We start from the raw sequence: 17566 nt of genomic DNA, 5'->3' as shown, positions 1-17566 counted from the left end.
ACCTACATACATATAAAGTTATTCTTTATAGGTAGTTTGAGCCTGACCATTGAAGAATAACTACAACTTTTCATAATCAGAGTTCTAAGCCAGGGCTTGACTGACAACAGCTATTGAAGCACTTGCTACTAGTTCCTCATCCTCTGAATACTATCAGATGGAATATAGTGCTGCATCTCCCCTCCCCCCTCCCTTCCCCCACCCCACCCCTCTGCAAGTCCTGCAGTTGAACTCAGGGTCTTCTGCTTAGTTGGCTGGCACTTGACTACTTGAATCACACTTTCAGTTCTGTTTGTACTAATCATTGGAGGCTCAATTTTAACAGACTTTTCTAATTGATCTGGTCTTAACACAAATCCTCTGGATGTATCTCAGACTTTTGAGTAGCTAGAATTACAAGTGTGAGTCAATGCTTCCAGCTAGATTATATTGTAAGGAGGGAGGTTGGGAGGTTTGTAAGGAACACAGGAGAACAGGGCTTACAGATGCAGATTCCAGCAATGGGTGTGAGGTGTTGTCTGTTAGGTGAGGCCGACCTCATCTCAGCCTTGCCAATTGCCCCCAAGGTAAGTAATGTTTTGCATTATGCAAGAATTGATCCTTTAAAAGAACAAGCTGCACTAATATCTAAGGTTTCTAAATGAGATGGCCCAAGGCATTATTCGAAAGCTCACAATGGAGTTTAACGATAAAGCTCTGGTACATGAACACATAAGAATCAAAAACTGTCCACGATTCCATGCTTCTCCCATGATATATTTGTACATATATAAAAAATTCTCATCTCAAGCCCAAAGAAACACAGGTCCCATGGTTTCCCTTATTTGCAATGACTAATATATGTCTGAGACAAGCAGAAATGTTCAGAGGTGAAATGAGTCCAAGATAAGGACTCACATATTTTTTCTTTCTTGCTATTGTTTTAAACATATTTATAAGATGATTGCTTTGTGGTTTTTTATGTCCCTCCTCCTCAGTATAAACCCTGTTTTCACTGTATTTGATGTTGCTATAATTTGTGGAGGGGAAGGGAAAAAACAAATTGTTTAAACAGGGATACAGATGGACCCATTGCAACAATGGGATGTACAAGACGTTATGTCGAAAAACGAACTTTACAACTCTGGTGTGGTATGGGGAGGGAGATGGGAAGGGATGGTAAGGGGAAACAAAGGAGGAGGGAACAATGCTTGATAAGAAATGTACTCATTTGGGCTGGGAAGGTGGCTCAGTGGTACAGTGCTTGCCTTGCATGCATGAGGCCCTGGTTTGATTCCTCAGCACCACAGAAGCAGAAATAAAAAGCTGGAAGTGGTGCTGTGGCTCAAGAGGTTGAGCGCTAGCCTTGAGGTGAAGAGCTGAGGGACAGTGACCAGGCCCAGAGTTCAGGCCCACGACCGGACTCCCCAACCCCCAAAAAAGAAATGTACTCATTACCTTGCTCATGTAATTGTAACCCCTCTGTATTACATTTTCAAGATTAAAAAAAATTCTGGTTTCAAAGTCTTTGAGGAAAATCAATACCAGGATTTCAATAGGATTGATATATTGTTTTATAACTGGAATTTCAATTTTTGCCTGGAATGGTAATAATGTCAAATGAAATTATGTCTCTATTTCAGAGGTCCATGCTAAATTCACCAGCAGCCCTGCTCAGAGGAAGGGTGCAATGATGATGTGTAAACTCATTTGTAAACATGAGTTGAACAGAAACTCAGTTTGTTAAAACACAGCCACCCACCAAATCTTTGTAGAAATGACCTGTCAGGAGAGACCTCTCCGGTCCACAAAGCTGTACGATCATGTACTACAAAAGTCCAGCGGCAGTGTGGCTAGTGGTAGGAGATCATGATGGACCTAAAGAGGAAATGTGTACAGTTTTGTTAAGTAAGTATACATGTGGTTGTGTTTGCTAGCCATGGGGCTTGAACATAGGGCCTGTGCACTGTCTCTCAGCCTCTTTGTGCTCAAGGCTAGTGTTCTACCAACTAAATCCCAACACCACTTCCAGCTTTTTCTTAGTAGTTTATTGGAGATAAGGGTCTCATGGACTTTCTTGTCTCAGCTGGCTTCAAACTGCAATCCTCAGATTTCAGCCCCCTGAGTAGCTAGGATTACAGGCATGAACCAGCAGGCTCCTGGATTTTATACTTATCCTTTAAAACTTAAAATGAAAGCCCATAAACATTAAGAGGTGTACAATGCAGCATACTCAATTTGTATTTGTTCCCACTGGATCATCTGTGAACTGAGTTAAAGGCTGTCTTAGATATGGAAGGGAAGGAAAGATTTTCCACAAAGTTAGTTTTTGAAGACATTATTATTCAATAGAATTCCTTCTGAGAAGACACTTGACAAGATCAGATGTTAGGTCAAACCCTCATGGAATGGTGTAGAAATTGTCTGGGGAAACCAGGCAACAAAATTTGAATTAGGAGGTAATGTGCTTCCTTCCTCAGCTTACTCAGCTTTATTATCTGAAGAAGAAAGGAATGAGTAGGAAGAGGTCAAGTTCTAGGGCCAGTTTATGGGTTTGTTTTGTTCTCTCTCCAAATCCTGTAAGATAGGAGTGCTGAGTAATAGCCTCTTCCTTTGGAAAGTCCCCACATTATCTCACTCTATCATGAGAGGAGACCTCACTTCTGTGGAGATAAGCTTGCTCTTGGGTCCTTCAGACACATAGTATGCAGACATCAAAAGTCCAATGCTATAAAGGGAACCCAAGATACTCAGTTTTATCAATGATGTAAGGGCCATTTCATGACAATGAATCTGCAAACTGGGTATCATCAATTCCAATAGTGGAAATAGCAGCCCTGGACAGTGGATGATGTAAGATGTTAATTGATCTCCATTCTCACTTCCCTTTCCTTCCATTCTGAATATTTGCCACAATGAAGAGTTTTGCCTCAAAAAGTTTAAGGAATTTGAGTCATGATACCACAGAAACAGGCAAAAATATAATACATAGAAAGATTGTTTTGTGTAATGTCCCTCATAGGCATATGAAGTTAATTTAAATAAACTGAGTAAGAGAAAGGTTAAGTGAAACAGCTTTAAATAAGTAGTTTTTTCTGATTCTCCCATATTCCATTAAGCAAAATTATCACTGATAAAAATGCATTTACTCAAAGCAGCAGCAATGCAGGTTTCACAGAAGCACAATGTTTCGGTTTCCTATAATATCAGTTGAGCCTTCTGTGGGATCTAGGAGAAGGACATGGCATTGTGAGGCTGGGAGAAATAATAGGAGTGAGGATCTGATGAAAACAAGCATCTAAAATCACCTAAAAGTGCAAGAGATGAAGTTTCTACTTAAATATCTGTATCTATCTTTTCTCTTTCTCTAATACTAGTACTATAAGCCTCAGCCACTGTCAAGGGCAGAGGCTGGATACCTGAGGAGGGAGCAGACTGGAGAGCAGCAAGATTGGTAAAAAAAAAAGCTCTAAGATGCACAGGAGAGGACTCAGGTGGTCTCACAGAAGATGTACAAAGTCACCACTGAAGACAATGGCATGTGTGTGTGTTTGTGTATGTGTGTGTGTGTGTGTGTGTGTGTGTGTGTGTAAAAAGTGAGGCTTAAAGTCATGCAACATATCCTGAACTATGATTTAACAATGAGCAGTGTCACACATTGATATGAGGTTCTGATAATCTAGAGCAGAATTATGTCCACTGATGAAGGTTTGTAATTTCAAGTCAAGTAAGAAAGCAGTGCCTTCTAGCACCACAAAACTCCAATCTGAGAACTCAGAATAATAATGGGATTATAATATTTAATGGGATTATAATATTTCAAACCATAGGTATGTTATTCTGGGGAATAACAGAGATGGGGGGGATTGAGATCCAAGGCTAGTCTAGGCAAAGTGTTAGCAAGCAGACCTTATCTCAACAAATTCTTCTGCCTAGGTGGTTCATTCCTGAAATCCCAGCTCTGTGGGAGGTGTACGTGAGGGAAGAGCAAAGCCCAAAAATTACTTAAAATACTTAAAGCAAGAAGGGGGCAGGAGGTGGTAGAATGCATGCTAGCATGTATGAGGCTTTGAGTCCAATCAAACGATAATACTATTAAAACAACCCAACAGATGTAAGATGTGCTCATTAGCTGGATTCAGCTTTTTTCTTCTCTACTAGAAATATTTAGAATTTGGGGAAGCATAGGAGAAGTGTACAGCACAAGTACCATGCAGCTGTACATTATCTATACAGCACTCTTAGCCAACATGCTGAGCACTTGCTGGGTTTCAGTTGTTGGCCTCTGATAAGCAGTCATTAATATCAGACTCACAGAAAGAGCAGATGAGTTAATCGAGTCAACTGACTTAAATGACTGACATTGAAGCCTATGCAGGGCTGTGATCTTCAGTTCTAGTACTTGGAAAACTAACCCCAACCCTGATGCAAACACATTGGCTCTGCAAACCTGATTGCATCTGCCATCTTGGTGCCTTTTCTCTTTCTATCATCTGTGAGATGGTCTATCAAGTAAGTTAAATCCAGGCCACAATAGAAGACGCTGCCCAGTGCACTGAGATACACCTGCTGTCATCGGCAGTGGCTGTTTTCAGGGCACTCTGGACTTCTTTTATCACCTGGAAGTCACCATAAGTTCCAATGATAAGAACCACTTTGGGTACAGACTACTATAAGCGTTTTACTAGACTACAGAAAACTCATGCCCAGACTGATGTGCTTTGCTTTGCATAGAACAGCAATAAACAGTCTGTACATTGCTTATTTTCTGGAAGGAGAGACATATGTGCTGGGGACAAAATACACTGTAACTATGAAACAAGAGGAATAGCATAGGAAAAGAAAGACCCATCTGTACGGTATTTTCACAATAATAATAATAATAATAATAATAATAAGAAGAAGAAGAAGAAGAAGAAGAAGAAGAAGAAGAAGAAGGAGAAGAAGAAGAAGAAGAAGAAAGCCTTTGTTTCTCTGAAGGTTACAAGAAATGGGTATTTCTGCAGTTTGAACAGCAGGTGGCACTTTTAACTACTTTACAAGTGAGTCCAGTCTGTTTGTTGTTGTTTTTATTATTGTTGTTGCTGATTTAGCTTAGGATAGAAACCTAAGTGATATGGTGAGAGGGCACAAAATCATTTAAAATGATCTTGGAAACATTAAAAAACCTCACCAGTGAACAGATTGCAGTCTAAAAATGTACCAAAAATCAAGCCCTGAACTTGTTCTGTATGAGTGTAGCTAGCACACAGACCTTCTGTAGGTAGCTTTCCTTGTCTGGAACAACCTACTCAAGCTGTGTACAAAGGAAAAGAAACAACACTAGAACTTAAAATTTGGAAATGCCCAGTGCAAGTTGAGATGTATGCATTTCTAGAGTCTTCCTAGTACTAAGGGCTTTTGAACAACAATCTCTCCAACAACAATCTCCTTGGCCTTTGCAAGCTGCCTTTTCAGGTATTAGTCAATATGCATGCATAGAAAGCCCCCTTGCTGTGTGCTCTGCCACAACACTAAGACCATCAGTGTTGTAGGATGATGGGGAAACTTCTCCCAGGACAGAATGTGGCCATTGTTATGTTTAGCAAATAATTAACCTGTCAAACTGGGCACCAGTGGCCCTTGACTGTAAACCTAGCTACACAGGAGGCAGAGATATGAGTATGCCTGTAAAAATCCAGCTTGGGCAGGAAAGGCCTTGAGACACTTATCTCCAAGAAACCACCAGAAAACTGGAAGTGGCACTGTGGCTCAAGTGATAGAGAGCTAGACTTGAGCTGAAGAACAGAGAGACAGCCCCTAGGCCTAGAGTTCAAGTCCTATGACTGACAAAATAAAGGAAAAAAAAGTAAAAGAAAGAAAGAAAGAAAGGGAAAAAGGAAAGAGAGAAAGAGAGAGAGAGAGAAAGAAAGAAAGAAAGAAAGAAAGAAAGAAAGAAAGAAAGAAAGAAAAAGAAAGAAAGAAAGAAAGAAAGAAAGAAAGAAAGAAAAAGAAAGAAAGAAAGAAAAAAGAAAAAGTCGAAAGAAAAAAACCTGTCATGATGAGAGATATGGCAAAGCTCCAGCCTCTGCAGATAAAGACATCCTGACCTGGGAGATGGCTCAAAAACAGAGGCACTGTTACCTTCTCCTGGTAAGAACCAAAGCTCCCACTGGAGCCCATACCATTAGAATGGAGCAGATTCCCAGCACATGCCTACAGCCCCAAGTCAGTGTGGCCAGAGTGATTAGCAGCCAAGCTTCCAAGTCCCCTTTGATTCCTGCCTCCTGGGCACATTGTGGGCCAGCTCAGAAGGAGGTTTCAGAAGAGCATAAAGAGCCATGAAGCAAAGCAGTCGTGTAGAAACACAAAGCACATGACTCTCACCCCTGGTCTTCCAGAGTTATTCTCAGATTATTTTGTGGATAAGAAGATGTGAGTGAATCATCTTGCTTCCTGAAAAATATCTCTGTATAGGTAGGCATTCTTTGCCTCACACTGAAAGGCAACCACTTGTCCAAAGGCTGGTCTCATCTGTGGCCAATAAATTTCCTTTTCCCGGCCATCATCCCTTTAACAGACATCTGTATGTTGGCTGATAGCACATCCATGAATGGAGATGTACCTGCGAAGGTTTTGAAACCATAGTGGTCCATGATGTCCTATCACCATTTCTCTCCCACTGTCATCTCAGAATTAGACCAGAAGCTGGTTGCAATCACAGCACATATCAACACAAGACTGTCAATACCTGAACCTTGTCAAAGTCTACTTCAAAGATACCTTTCAGTTTCAATCTATGTCTGACAGAGTATCTACCCCCTACTTTTTTGGTCTAGGATATATGGAGCTATAAACTGGGAGACTTAGAGAATAAGATTAGAGAGAATGGGTCTCCTGGACAGGATCTGCTATAGGTATGACTAGTTGGAAGGAAAAAGAAGCAGCATAAGGAAATATTAACATGGCCAAAGTGGTCAAAAGACATCTCTCCAATGCAAGAATGTGTTTCTGACAAACTTGTTCTTGTTGGGCCATGACCTGGTATGGTGGTGCCACTTTACACTCTGGTCCCAATAGAGTAACATACATGTCATGGCTTCTTCCTTCCACGGCCTAGGCTGACTACCAGAGGTCCATTCCCTGTTTTTACCTCTGCTTTCTAAAAGGGTACACACATCAAGGGGCTCTCTTCTTTCCCTCTACAAATATTCTACCCTCATTTCACAACTCCTCATTGCCAATCTAGGTGCTGCTGTTCTATGAGTCCTAATGTATCCTCTCCTGAGCCTAACATTTGTTGCCTTTCCTCCTTTTGGTGCTGGGGACTGAACTGAGAGTCATGTGCATGCCAGGGATGTACTCTACTACTGAGCTGCATCTTCACCTCTGAACTTTGTTTATCATACTTGTCAAGAACTCTATTAAGTATTTGATACAATTACTAAGGTACATGAGAATAAGGGAGATGCTGCACTTAGCAATTGGACAAAAAAATCACCGATCTATAGGAATCACCTCCACATTAGCTTGTGTGGCAATGAATGCAGAGCTCTGGCTAGGAGAAAACAAAAGTCATGCCTGAGAAATACATGGTGGTCTACTGGTAAAATTATCAACAGGAGTTTTCTAAGGAGTGAGGCATGAGTCATTAATTATGAACCATAACTACTTCTTCAAAAGTGTAAAGAAATAAGCCAAAGCCACCAGAAAAGACTCATGAAAAGACTCATAAATGGGTACTTAAGAGAAAACAAAAATGTTCTTAGTCAAACACTGGTAGATAGGATGGGTGGTGCCTCCATCACAGCTTGGCCTCAATCCTTAACCCACTGAGGAATGAGAGTGCCTTGGCCAGGCCTGCCTTCAGTTCTGACCCAGCAGCCTTAGAAGATTTGGGTTTATCCAACCTGGTCAGTTCTAGGACTAGAGACCCAGGGGTATCAATACTTACTCCATAGGACTCCCACAATGGAAGCTATTTGCACTTTGATCTCCCTGGGGCAAGGACACAAAATAACCTGCTTCTAGTCACAGATCACTCTCTGGGACAGTTTACTTTCTAATGAGTGAGACCAGCTTGGCTTAAAGATCTCTATCCCACCCCTCCCTACCCTACCCCAACCTCAGGCCTGGTAGAGGAAAACTTACGGAACTTACCATCTCCCAACTTTACTAGCAACAAGGTACTTGCACCTCACCCAGAAGTACCTTTTCCTTAGAGCTTTCTATAAGTTGCAGTATTCCCATAGCCCTTTTTCTGAAGAAAAAGGTACTCTTACAGGTTATTGGTGGCCATGGAGGAATGCTTGGCACAGACAACCTGCCTGGAGCCTCACTGAAAGAAGAGTGAAAGATTCTGGCAAAAAGAACCAGTGATTGATTTGGCCTCCAGTGAAAACAGAAGTGTTCACCCTCTTCCTGGCCATTGTAGGTTCTAAGCAATTGAGATTTCTGTTTCACTCATGTAAACATACCCAACAGGCTAGATCCATCCATCCCTTATATCCTTACAACACCCTGTGGGCCTCAGACAGCTTTGACTGCTGGAAAAATGAACATGAGAATGGGTCATTGGGACAGGCCATGTCTCCCCTCCTCTCCTTGACTTGGAAGTACTGTGTCAAGCAGTTCTTGATACACTATGGGACTGGTCAGCTTCTCAGCCTCTCACTCCCTCAAACATCTAGAATCACTTCTGTACTTAAAGCTGCCAGACACCTTGAGAAACTATCCTGGCAACCAGGAACTTGCACTCATCCTGTGAGTGCTGCTTCATTGCCAACTGAACTCTAAACACAGGGATCAGTGTTCCTGATACTGTTTCTGGGGAATGTGACTGAAATCCCTCTGATGGGACATGAGACAAGAACCTGTGGTTGTCTGAAGGAGAAGTAGCATCTGGATCTAGTTTTCTTTCTCTTCAAACTGCTTTTTTGCTAGTTGCATGCTTTTGAGAGATTGAAAACTATAAAACTGGGCCAGGAGGAAAAACAACAACATTGGCACTTGTCATCCTCCTCTTCAAAATAGCAGAAAAACCATGAATTTAATACTCCTCTTGAGCACCAGTCCTATATTGCTAAGATTAAATCCTTCTGTCCAAATTTATATTTCAAATACACTGAAAGAATAAAAAGGATTCTAAAGAAGAATAAGGGCTCAGGGTATAAAATGTATACTTCTTTATTTATACAAATAGGGTTTTAAAACAATCATATTTAAAAGAAATCTGCATTTTTACATTCACTGTCAGTGAGTTCCTGACAGAGAAGGCTGAGCATGATGATACATAGCAAGGTCCCACTGCAGGACAACAGAAGCTCAGGATAGCACCATTTATTTGAGAAGCAGTAGGCAGGCCCTGGCATTCCTGTTGCACTGCTAGCAATGGGAAATCTTAAACCTCTTCTTCCACAAGACTTCTTCAAATTCCCCCTGTTCATCAGCAGTGGCATCTTTGATTTGCTGGTACTTGGACACCGGGTCATTGATGTTGCTTTCAGCCTCAGTGAACTCCATCTCATGCATGCCCTCGCTTGTATACCAGTGCAAGAATGCCTTGTGTTGCAACATGGCACTGAACTGCTCTGAGGTGTGCTTGAAGGGTTCCTGGATGGCCGTGTTGTTGCCAATGAATGTGGCCAACATCGTGAGGCCATGTGTGGGAATGTCACACACAAGTGTCTTCACGTTGTTGGGGATCCATTCTGCAAAGTAGCTGCTGTTCTTGTTCTGCAAGTTGAGCATCTGCTCATCCACCTCCTTCATGGACATGCGGTCTCGGAAGATGGCAGCCGCTGTCAGGTAGAAGCCATGGCGGGGATCACAGGTGACCATCGTGTTCTTGGTGTAAACATCTGCTGGGTGAGCTTGGGCACTGAGAGAGCATTGTACTGCTGGCTGGCACGGCTTGTCAGGGGTGCAAGGCCAGGCATGAAGAAGCGCAGGCAGGGCAAGGACACCGTGTTCACAGCCAGCTTGCGCAGGTCTGCACTCAGCTGGGCAGGGAAGCGCAGGCAGGTGGTGACCTTGATCATGATAGCCAACACCAGGTGGTTCAGGTCTCCATAGGTGGGCATGGGCAGCTTCAGGGTGCAAAAACAGATGTCATACAGGGCCTTGTTGTCAATGCAGAATGTTTCATCTACATTTTCCACCAACTGGTGGACAGACAAGATGGTGTTGTAGGGTTAGGTGAGGATGATAGGGTTAGGTGAATAAAGGCTCAGCCCAGCACTGGGAACTAGAGTGTCTGGATGTTAGGGAGGAGGGGTGCCCGTTAGCCATCTCCCATGGACTATGATGACATATCAAATATGAAGTTGTCTGGTCTGAAACTCTGGCCAAATTGTTCCAATCTCACTGAGTCTAAGGTGCCAGTGTCCAACATCTTGGGCAAGGGCATGACACTGAAGGTGTTCATGATGCTGTCTGGGAACTCCTCTCGGATCTTGTTGAGACTCAGGGTGCCCATGCCTGACCTGGTGCTACCTCCCAGGGAGTAGGCCAGCTAGAAACCCTGGAGACAGACACACCTTTCTGCTCACCACTTCCAGCACAGACTCCACCAGCTCGGTTCCCTCTGTGTAGTGGCCCTTGGCCCAGTTATTGCCTGCTCTGTTCTGGCCTATCAGACACAAAGACATGATGAGACACATACTCCAGAAATAATGACTTTGCTATATGCATTGTGAAGACTATAGGCTCCTCTGAGCAACTTTGGCTATTATTTTAGATACACTGGTGAAATAAAGGAAATGTTTTCTTTTTTGGGGTCTAGTCGTGGGCCTGAACTCTGGGCCTGGGCGCTGTCTCTCAGCTCTTCAGCTCAAGGCTAGTGCTCTACCACTTAAGCCACAGCACCACTTCTGGCTTTTTTTCCTGATTATATGGTGCTGAGGAATCGAACCCAGGGCCTCATGCATGCAAGGCAAGCACGGTACTGCTGAGCCACCTTCCTAGCCCCCAGGAAATGTTTTCAATGTATCTGGGACCCTACAAATCACCCAGGTTCTAAAGAAAGTAAAGACAATGTGGAGGAAGATACATTTTAACCCAAACCACGTACTTCTAAAAATGAACAGAGCCTGGTGATGGGAAGGGGTCTCAGTGGTAGAGTGCTTGCCTCACATGCACAAGGCCCTGGGATCGATTCCTCAACACCACATAAACAGAAAAAGCCAGAAGGGATGCTGTGGTTCAAGCGGTAGAGTGCTTGCCTTGTGCTGAAGAGCTGAGGTACAGTGCTCAGGCCCAGAGTTCAAGCCCCACGACCGACCAAAAAAAATGAACAGAGCCTGCCTCAATACTGGAAAAGTACTTACTTTCACAGGAGGAACAGGAGAACAGAATGGTCAGAGGGAAGCTAAGCTGCAGGCACTTGTCTGCACCTTGCTCAAACATAGCTGTGCTTTGATTTCTGGTGTCCTGAAATGGTTCCCTGTTATTGCCAGGTATTTGAAATGGCCAGCAGCACTGAAACCTTGTTGGAGGCGTTCCCTGCTCGCTGATCATTCCCTTCAGAGGCTGTTTGCAGACTGGTATTTATCTGTGCTGATTGAGTGGACAGGGACATGACACCTGTGGACTGAAATAGGTGGGTTAGGTGAGGATGATATCTAGATGAATAAAGGCTCAGCTCAGCTCTGGGAACTGGAGTGTCTGGATGTTAGGAAGGAGGGGTGCCTGTTAGCCATCTTCTATGGACCATGCTGACATACTAAATATGAAGTGTCTGGACTGAAACTCTATGGTTCCGATCCTACTAAGTCTAAGGTGCCAGGCTCTAGGTCCACCATGATGGCCCGAGGAACATATTTGTTGCCTGTGGGAACAAGAGTTGACTTGGGCCTATACTTGACAAGGAACTTAGGAGCAGAGCTTATGATTCTAAGTGGCTCTCAGCATTCATTATAGAAATTACAGCATTTCAGACATGGAAACAGAAAAGATATCTTGAGAATGAATCACCATGCAAGAGGCTTCAGCAACTTTAAGGACGTTTGCAGTTGTCTATTTCCATGCATTTTATTCCTTTGCTTTGGGCATGGTGGCTGAAATCTCAGCTACTCAGGAGGCAAAGATGAGCATCAGGCTTTGAGTCTAATGGGGCAAAAGAAAGATGACAACACCTTTTTTTTTGTTGTTGTTGTTCATGGTGGGGCTTGAACTCTGGGCCTGGGCATTGTCCCTCAGCTCTTCAGCTCAAGGCTAGCACCTCTATCACTTGAGCCACAGTCCAACTCTCAGTTTTCTGAGTTGTTTATTGTAGATAAGGGTCTCAGGGACTTTCCTGCCCAGGCTGGATTTGAACGATGATTCTCATTTCTCAGCCTCCTGAGTAGCTAGGATTATTGGTGTGAGTCATCATTGCCTATCAGCAAGAAGCTTTCTCTTTTTTGTTAATTTTATTTTTATTGTAAAGGTGCTGTATAGAGGAGTTACAGTTACATGAGTAAGGAAATGAGAACATTTATTGTCGAACATTGTTACCCACTCCTTTGTTGTTCTCCCACTATCCCTTCCCTTCCCCAATTAAAAGTAGCTAGGTGCAGAGCACCAGTGGCTCATGCCTATAATCTTAGCAACTCTGAAGTTGGAGATCATCACTGTTCAAAGCCAGCCTGGGCAGGAAAGTCTGTGAGACTCTTATCTCCAATAAACTAATAGAAAACCAGAAATGGCACTGTGGCTTAAGTGGTAGGGCTGCTTGTCTTGAACAGAAGAGTTGGGGCACAGTGCATAGGCCCAGAGTTTAAGTGCCACTGCCGACAAAAAAAACAAACAAACAAAACAAAAGAGCCAGGTGTGGCTCTTCAGCAAGTAGATGTAGGGGGAATTCAAGTATAATGCTTTCCTGGGGAAAATACATAAAATTCATATTTCTTGTGTTATAATGTTTCAATAATTGTTATCAAATAGCACATTTCCCTGTATTCAAATACTCAGAGCAACCTTGGGCAATTACTTGCAATTTGCCATTTAACCTGATTTTTCAAAAGGGATATCAGTTAAAATGATATAAACATGAGTTTGAGACTGCCCCCTTCCTAAACAATGACATGAAGAAAACTGGCCATCCTGCCTGATATACAGGATCTAATAAAGATACAACATAAAATACTGTTCATAGCAGTGACACAATTCCACACAACGACTCTCAACCAAGGAACCACAAGATTAAAGTCTTATATCTTACTTAAGCAATATCAACACAAAATACCAAGGTGAGGACATCCCCAAATGTAGATCTATAAAACTCAAATACATTAAATAGCTCTGTCCTTTTGTTTGCACTTTTTCATTGGTTTATTACACAGGAAAACCAATTATCTACGATTCTGTTTGTATACAATGATGTAGAATGGAAACTCTTTATATAAAATTAAATGAATTTCACATTGACAGTTACAAAAACTGACAATCTACTCTGTAGACTTCAGTAAGGTTGTTTGTATTAGGAAAGACAATATATATCATTTAAAAGCAGTGTTTACACATTATTATTGGGTTTTTCTACATCACAACAATGTTTTTTACTTTAAAAACCTTAAAAAGAATTTATTGTTGGCTAAGTATTCATATTCAAAATGCTGAAGTCCAGAAGTGTTATAGATTTCAAGGTGAGACACTTTATTTATGCTTTATGATTTGGACTCTTCACATATATATTAGTGACTGAACATCCCTCTTTAAAATTTTAAAATTTTCAATTTCAAAATTTTTTTTTAGAAATTTAATCTGTATTTTAAAGAGGGCAATGCAACTGGGCTCTGGTTGCTGAAGGGTGAAATTCTAGCTACTCAAAAGTCTGAGATCTTACGATCGCAGATTGAAGCCAGCTGGGGCAGGAAATTGTGGGAGACTCTCATCTCCAAGAAACTACCTGAAATAGTTGGTGTCATGCCACCTCCTGCGGAGTCTGCATGAGATCGCGTTAGACAAAGAGCTTTAAGGAAGCATGCCTGCAGGAAGGGGGTGTTGGTTCAAGGCTTCCCATACACTTGGCTGCACCTTTATAGCCTCTACCTTTATTCTTACTATATTCTTCTTGGCTGTACATTCGTTGCTTTTATTCTCGTTTTGGCTATTTTTCTATTGATCCGTGAACAGAGCATGTTGTTTCTTTCCAGTCCAATAGAGATGACTTCTCTAAATAATAAAGACTAGGACCAAAGATTAAATGTGGGCGATGCCCCAATCAATCATCTGATGTGACGCTGCCTCCAAAAACTCCTACAACTTCACAAGCGGTTTTGCGGCTCACGCATAGTAAACATAAAAACTTAAAATTTGCAAATATGTTACAACAAGCAGAATTAATGAATTAAACTAAGCTAGAAGGAGTTATCCCAGAAGCCCAGAGAGTTCTAAAAAAAGGAACCCCTGATAATAAAAGGAAAAGAAAGATTGAAGAGATGAAGGACAATGCCTATGCCCAGAGTTGAAGCCCCATGACAAAAAAAAAAAAAAATCCAGGTGTGGCTAGTCAGCAAGTACAGGTAGGGGGAATTCAGTAAAAGGCTTTCCTGAGGAAATTCACAAGTGTATACTCAAAAATTAAAACAAAATATATGGTGGAGTGGCTCAGGTGGATACAGCACTTGACTTACAAGATTGAGGCCCCAAATTCGAACTACAATACCACCCTAAGAAAGGCAGGAACTCCTTCCTTGTCATTAGTATTCCCCAGGGACCTATTCTGCCACAGTATTGGAAGCCGGACAGGAGACACTCACTAGCTGCCTCATTGTAATATACCTCGATTCTCTGCAGCTGTAAGCTGCTGTCTACATAATAGTTGCCAGTGCAGTCAATGTTGTGCTCATCGCTTAGCATTTCCCCAAACTGAGATGGAACTAGAAGTGTATTATGGCCTAGAATGTTAACTGTCCAAACAATGGATTTTAAAATAACTATAAGAAACCCAAGTCCTGTTGACACAAATATTTTTGTAAAAAAATTAGATATTTTAAATTAAAAAAAGCACAAAAATTGATGGTATTTTAGTTTTGTTAATCTCTTTGCTATCTGGCTGAATAGAAGACATCTGGGTTCTCCTATGTTTATTCCATCTTACGGGATACCATATTCTGTTTGGATTCTATGATGAGAACCTGGCCTTATATGGACATGAAATTGCCAAAGCAGTAACTTGAAGACTCAGCTAGAAGGGTCTCCAGAACCCCAAGGGTCCTCAGATCATACACCGACAACCACTGATTTAGAAAACACCCAACTTAAGGGAACTGAGATAGGGCATGAAAACTCAGAGAAATTTGCATTAAGGTGGATGAACTGTTCTCAATTATCTAATACTCATCAGTTGACAAAAAGGGAATCCTCTGTATCTGTCAGCTCAAAGACACTGCACTCCTTTCATTCAAATCAGACCAAAAATGCATTAGTCTATTCCCAGGAAACTAAGTACAATGACTTGAGTCTCAGGTAAGACTAAGACATGCAAGGGATTTGAAACCACCCCAGCCTTGCTTAAAAAACCACACCCACCTGGGCCACACAAATTAGGGAAATTGGGGAAACTATCTGGGGGACTTGATTTCCAGGAGGTTAGGGACTACTATGGAGCCCCACCTACCTCATCCTAGACATGACCACCACAACCTGCACCCTCCAACCCCATCCTCTTCCTCCTCATCCTCCTAAATTTGAGACTAGGATCCTAGGCCAGTGTCATGCTCCCCTTTGCGCCAATCTGGTTGCCACAGTGGCTTGCCTGTATGTACACGATCTCCCTCACGGTGTAGGGCTGGAAAGAGTTGGATGTGTGTCCTCAGCAGTGGTGTACACAGAGGAAAACAGGTAGGGCTGGGGAGCAGGAATCTGACACAGCCAACTCAGATCCCCATTTAAACGTCTGTTTGTTACGGGGCAGAGGAGATGGGGTGGACTTGATAGGCAGAGCCAGCAGGTGCTCCAACTCAGTCTGCCTATTGCTGGGTAATCAGAGATAGCTACCTGTTATCACTTAACCCTGGCATCCAGCTGTCAGCCTCAAGTCAATTAGCACAGCTGCCACTCTATTTGGAACCTCTTGCCACACTGCCATCCACCTCCCACCCTGACTCACAAGAGAGGCTGAACCCTGGGATCCAGGAAGCAAGAGGAGGGGCTTCCTCTACACAAGGTACTTGTGCCAGAAGCCAAGAACAAGCCTACCATCTATTTTTGATAGGAGGGCCTAGAACTGAAGGGGCACGTTCTGTTGGATTCCATGACTGATTTCCATTCTGGGAAGAGTCAGGGGCTTAGGGCCTTGCCTTCATACTCAGGTTTTCTTTTCTTTTCTCTTAAAAGCAGCTTGCTTTATTACTTAAGCCATAGGTCTACTACAGTCTACTTTTTGTTTCATTTGGCTTCTGCTCCAAGCGTGAGAACTCAGCTCCTGCTCTGTGTATGTGTGTGTGTGTGTGTGTGTGTGTGTGTGTTTGGCCGGAGTTAGGCACGTTGGTGTTAGGGCTTGAAATTAAGGCCTGGTGACTCTTTCTGAGATTTTTACTATTATTGAGATTAGGTGATTACCTAAATTTCTCTTATTTCAGAATATTGTGGAATAGTGATATTTAGTTGAAGTCACAAACATATTTTAACGTTCACAATGCAAATTGTCATTATTATGGTTGATAAAGTTTGTGAATTCTATTAGCTTTGACAATACAATTCTATAAGCTTTGACAATACAATTATTTCTTCCAGGTGATATATACATTTCTTTCCTTTTGCTTACTGTAAGATGTTCTGTCTTTCACTCTCATTCCTCTCCTCTCTTTCTGAGGTTTTATTGATTTACTTAGTTAACTGAAGGGTAGATGGCTCTACTACTTGAGCCACAGCTAAACTTCTGCCTTTTTTAAGTGATTAATATGAGGCAAGAATTCCATGGGTAGTCCAGGGCAGTACAGAGAGGCTTGAAATCTGAGGATCAGAGTTCAAAGTCAGCCTGGGCAGGAAAGTCAATGAGCCTCTTAACTCCAGTCAACCTAATAGGTGGAAGATAGTAGAGCTGTAGCCTTGAGCAAAACACTTCAATTTTAAGTCCCTAGACTGAACACACTGAAGCAAGTTTCATGGACTTTCCTGTCCAGTATGGCTTTGAACCATGACCTACAGATTTCTGTTTCCTTAGCATTCAGAATTATAAGTGTGAGTCAACATTTACAAATCTTTAATTACCTCTTCTTTCACCTTTTCAGTTATTTATTATTTCTTTCTTTTTGGCATTTGTTATTAGGCACTAACTATTATGCTGTTTTTTTGTTTCCCTTGAAACTACCATGACCTACAACTTTGACCACAGGTAAACTACAGACTGTTTTTCTTTTTTGCAGCTCTTTTTCTAGGGCTTAAACTCAGGTCACAGTGACTGAGGTTCTATTTTTTTTTAATTGAGTGGTGGTTCTTAGGTCTTGAAATTAAGTCCTGATGACTTTCCTTGAGGTTTATTTATTTTTACCTTAATAGTAGTTGGTTTCACTACTTGGGCCACAGCTCAACTTTTGCATTTTTTTGTGGTTAATAGGGGATTAGAATATCAACAGAAAGTCAAGAGCATTACAGAAAGGACTGAAATCTGAGAATCATGTTT

At 42.1% G+C, this 17566-nt stretch overlaps 1 pseudogene; it reads right to left on the bottom strand.

Annotated features, from left to right (window-relative positions):
- Positions 1-8370: 8370 nt before the first annotated feature.
- LOC122101208 lies at positions 8371-15730 on the bottom strand (annotated as a pseudogene).
- Positions 15731-17566: the final 1836 nt, after the last annotated feature.

The sequence above is a fragment of the Dipodomys spectabilis genome, unplaced genomic scaffold, assembly GCF_019054845.1.
Source record: "Dipodomys spectabilis isolate Male_0828 unplaced genomic scaffold, ASM1905484v1 ptg000640l, whole genome shotgun sequence".
NCBI lineage: Eukaryota > Metazoa > Chordata > Mammalia > Rodentia > Heteromyidae > Dipodomys > Dipodomys spectabilis.
The sequence above is the reverse complement of the archived record's forward strand: the minus strand, read 5'-3'. Positions and strand labels throughout refer to the sequence as shown.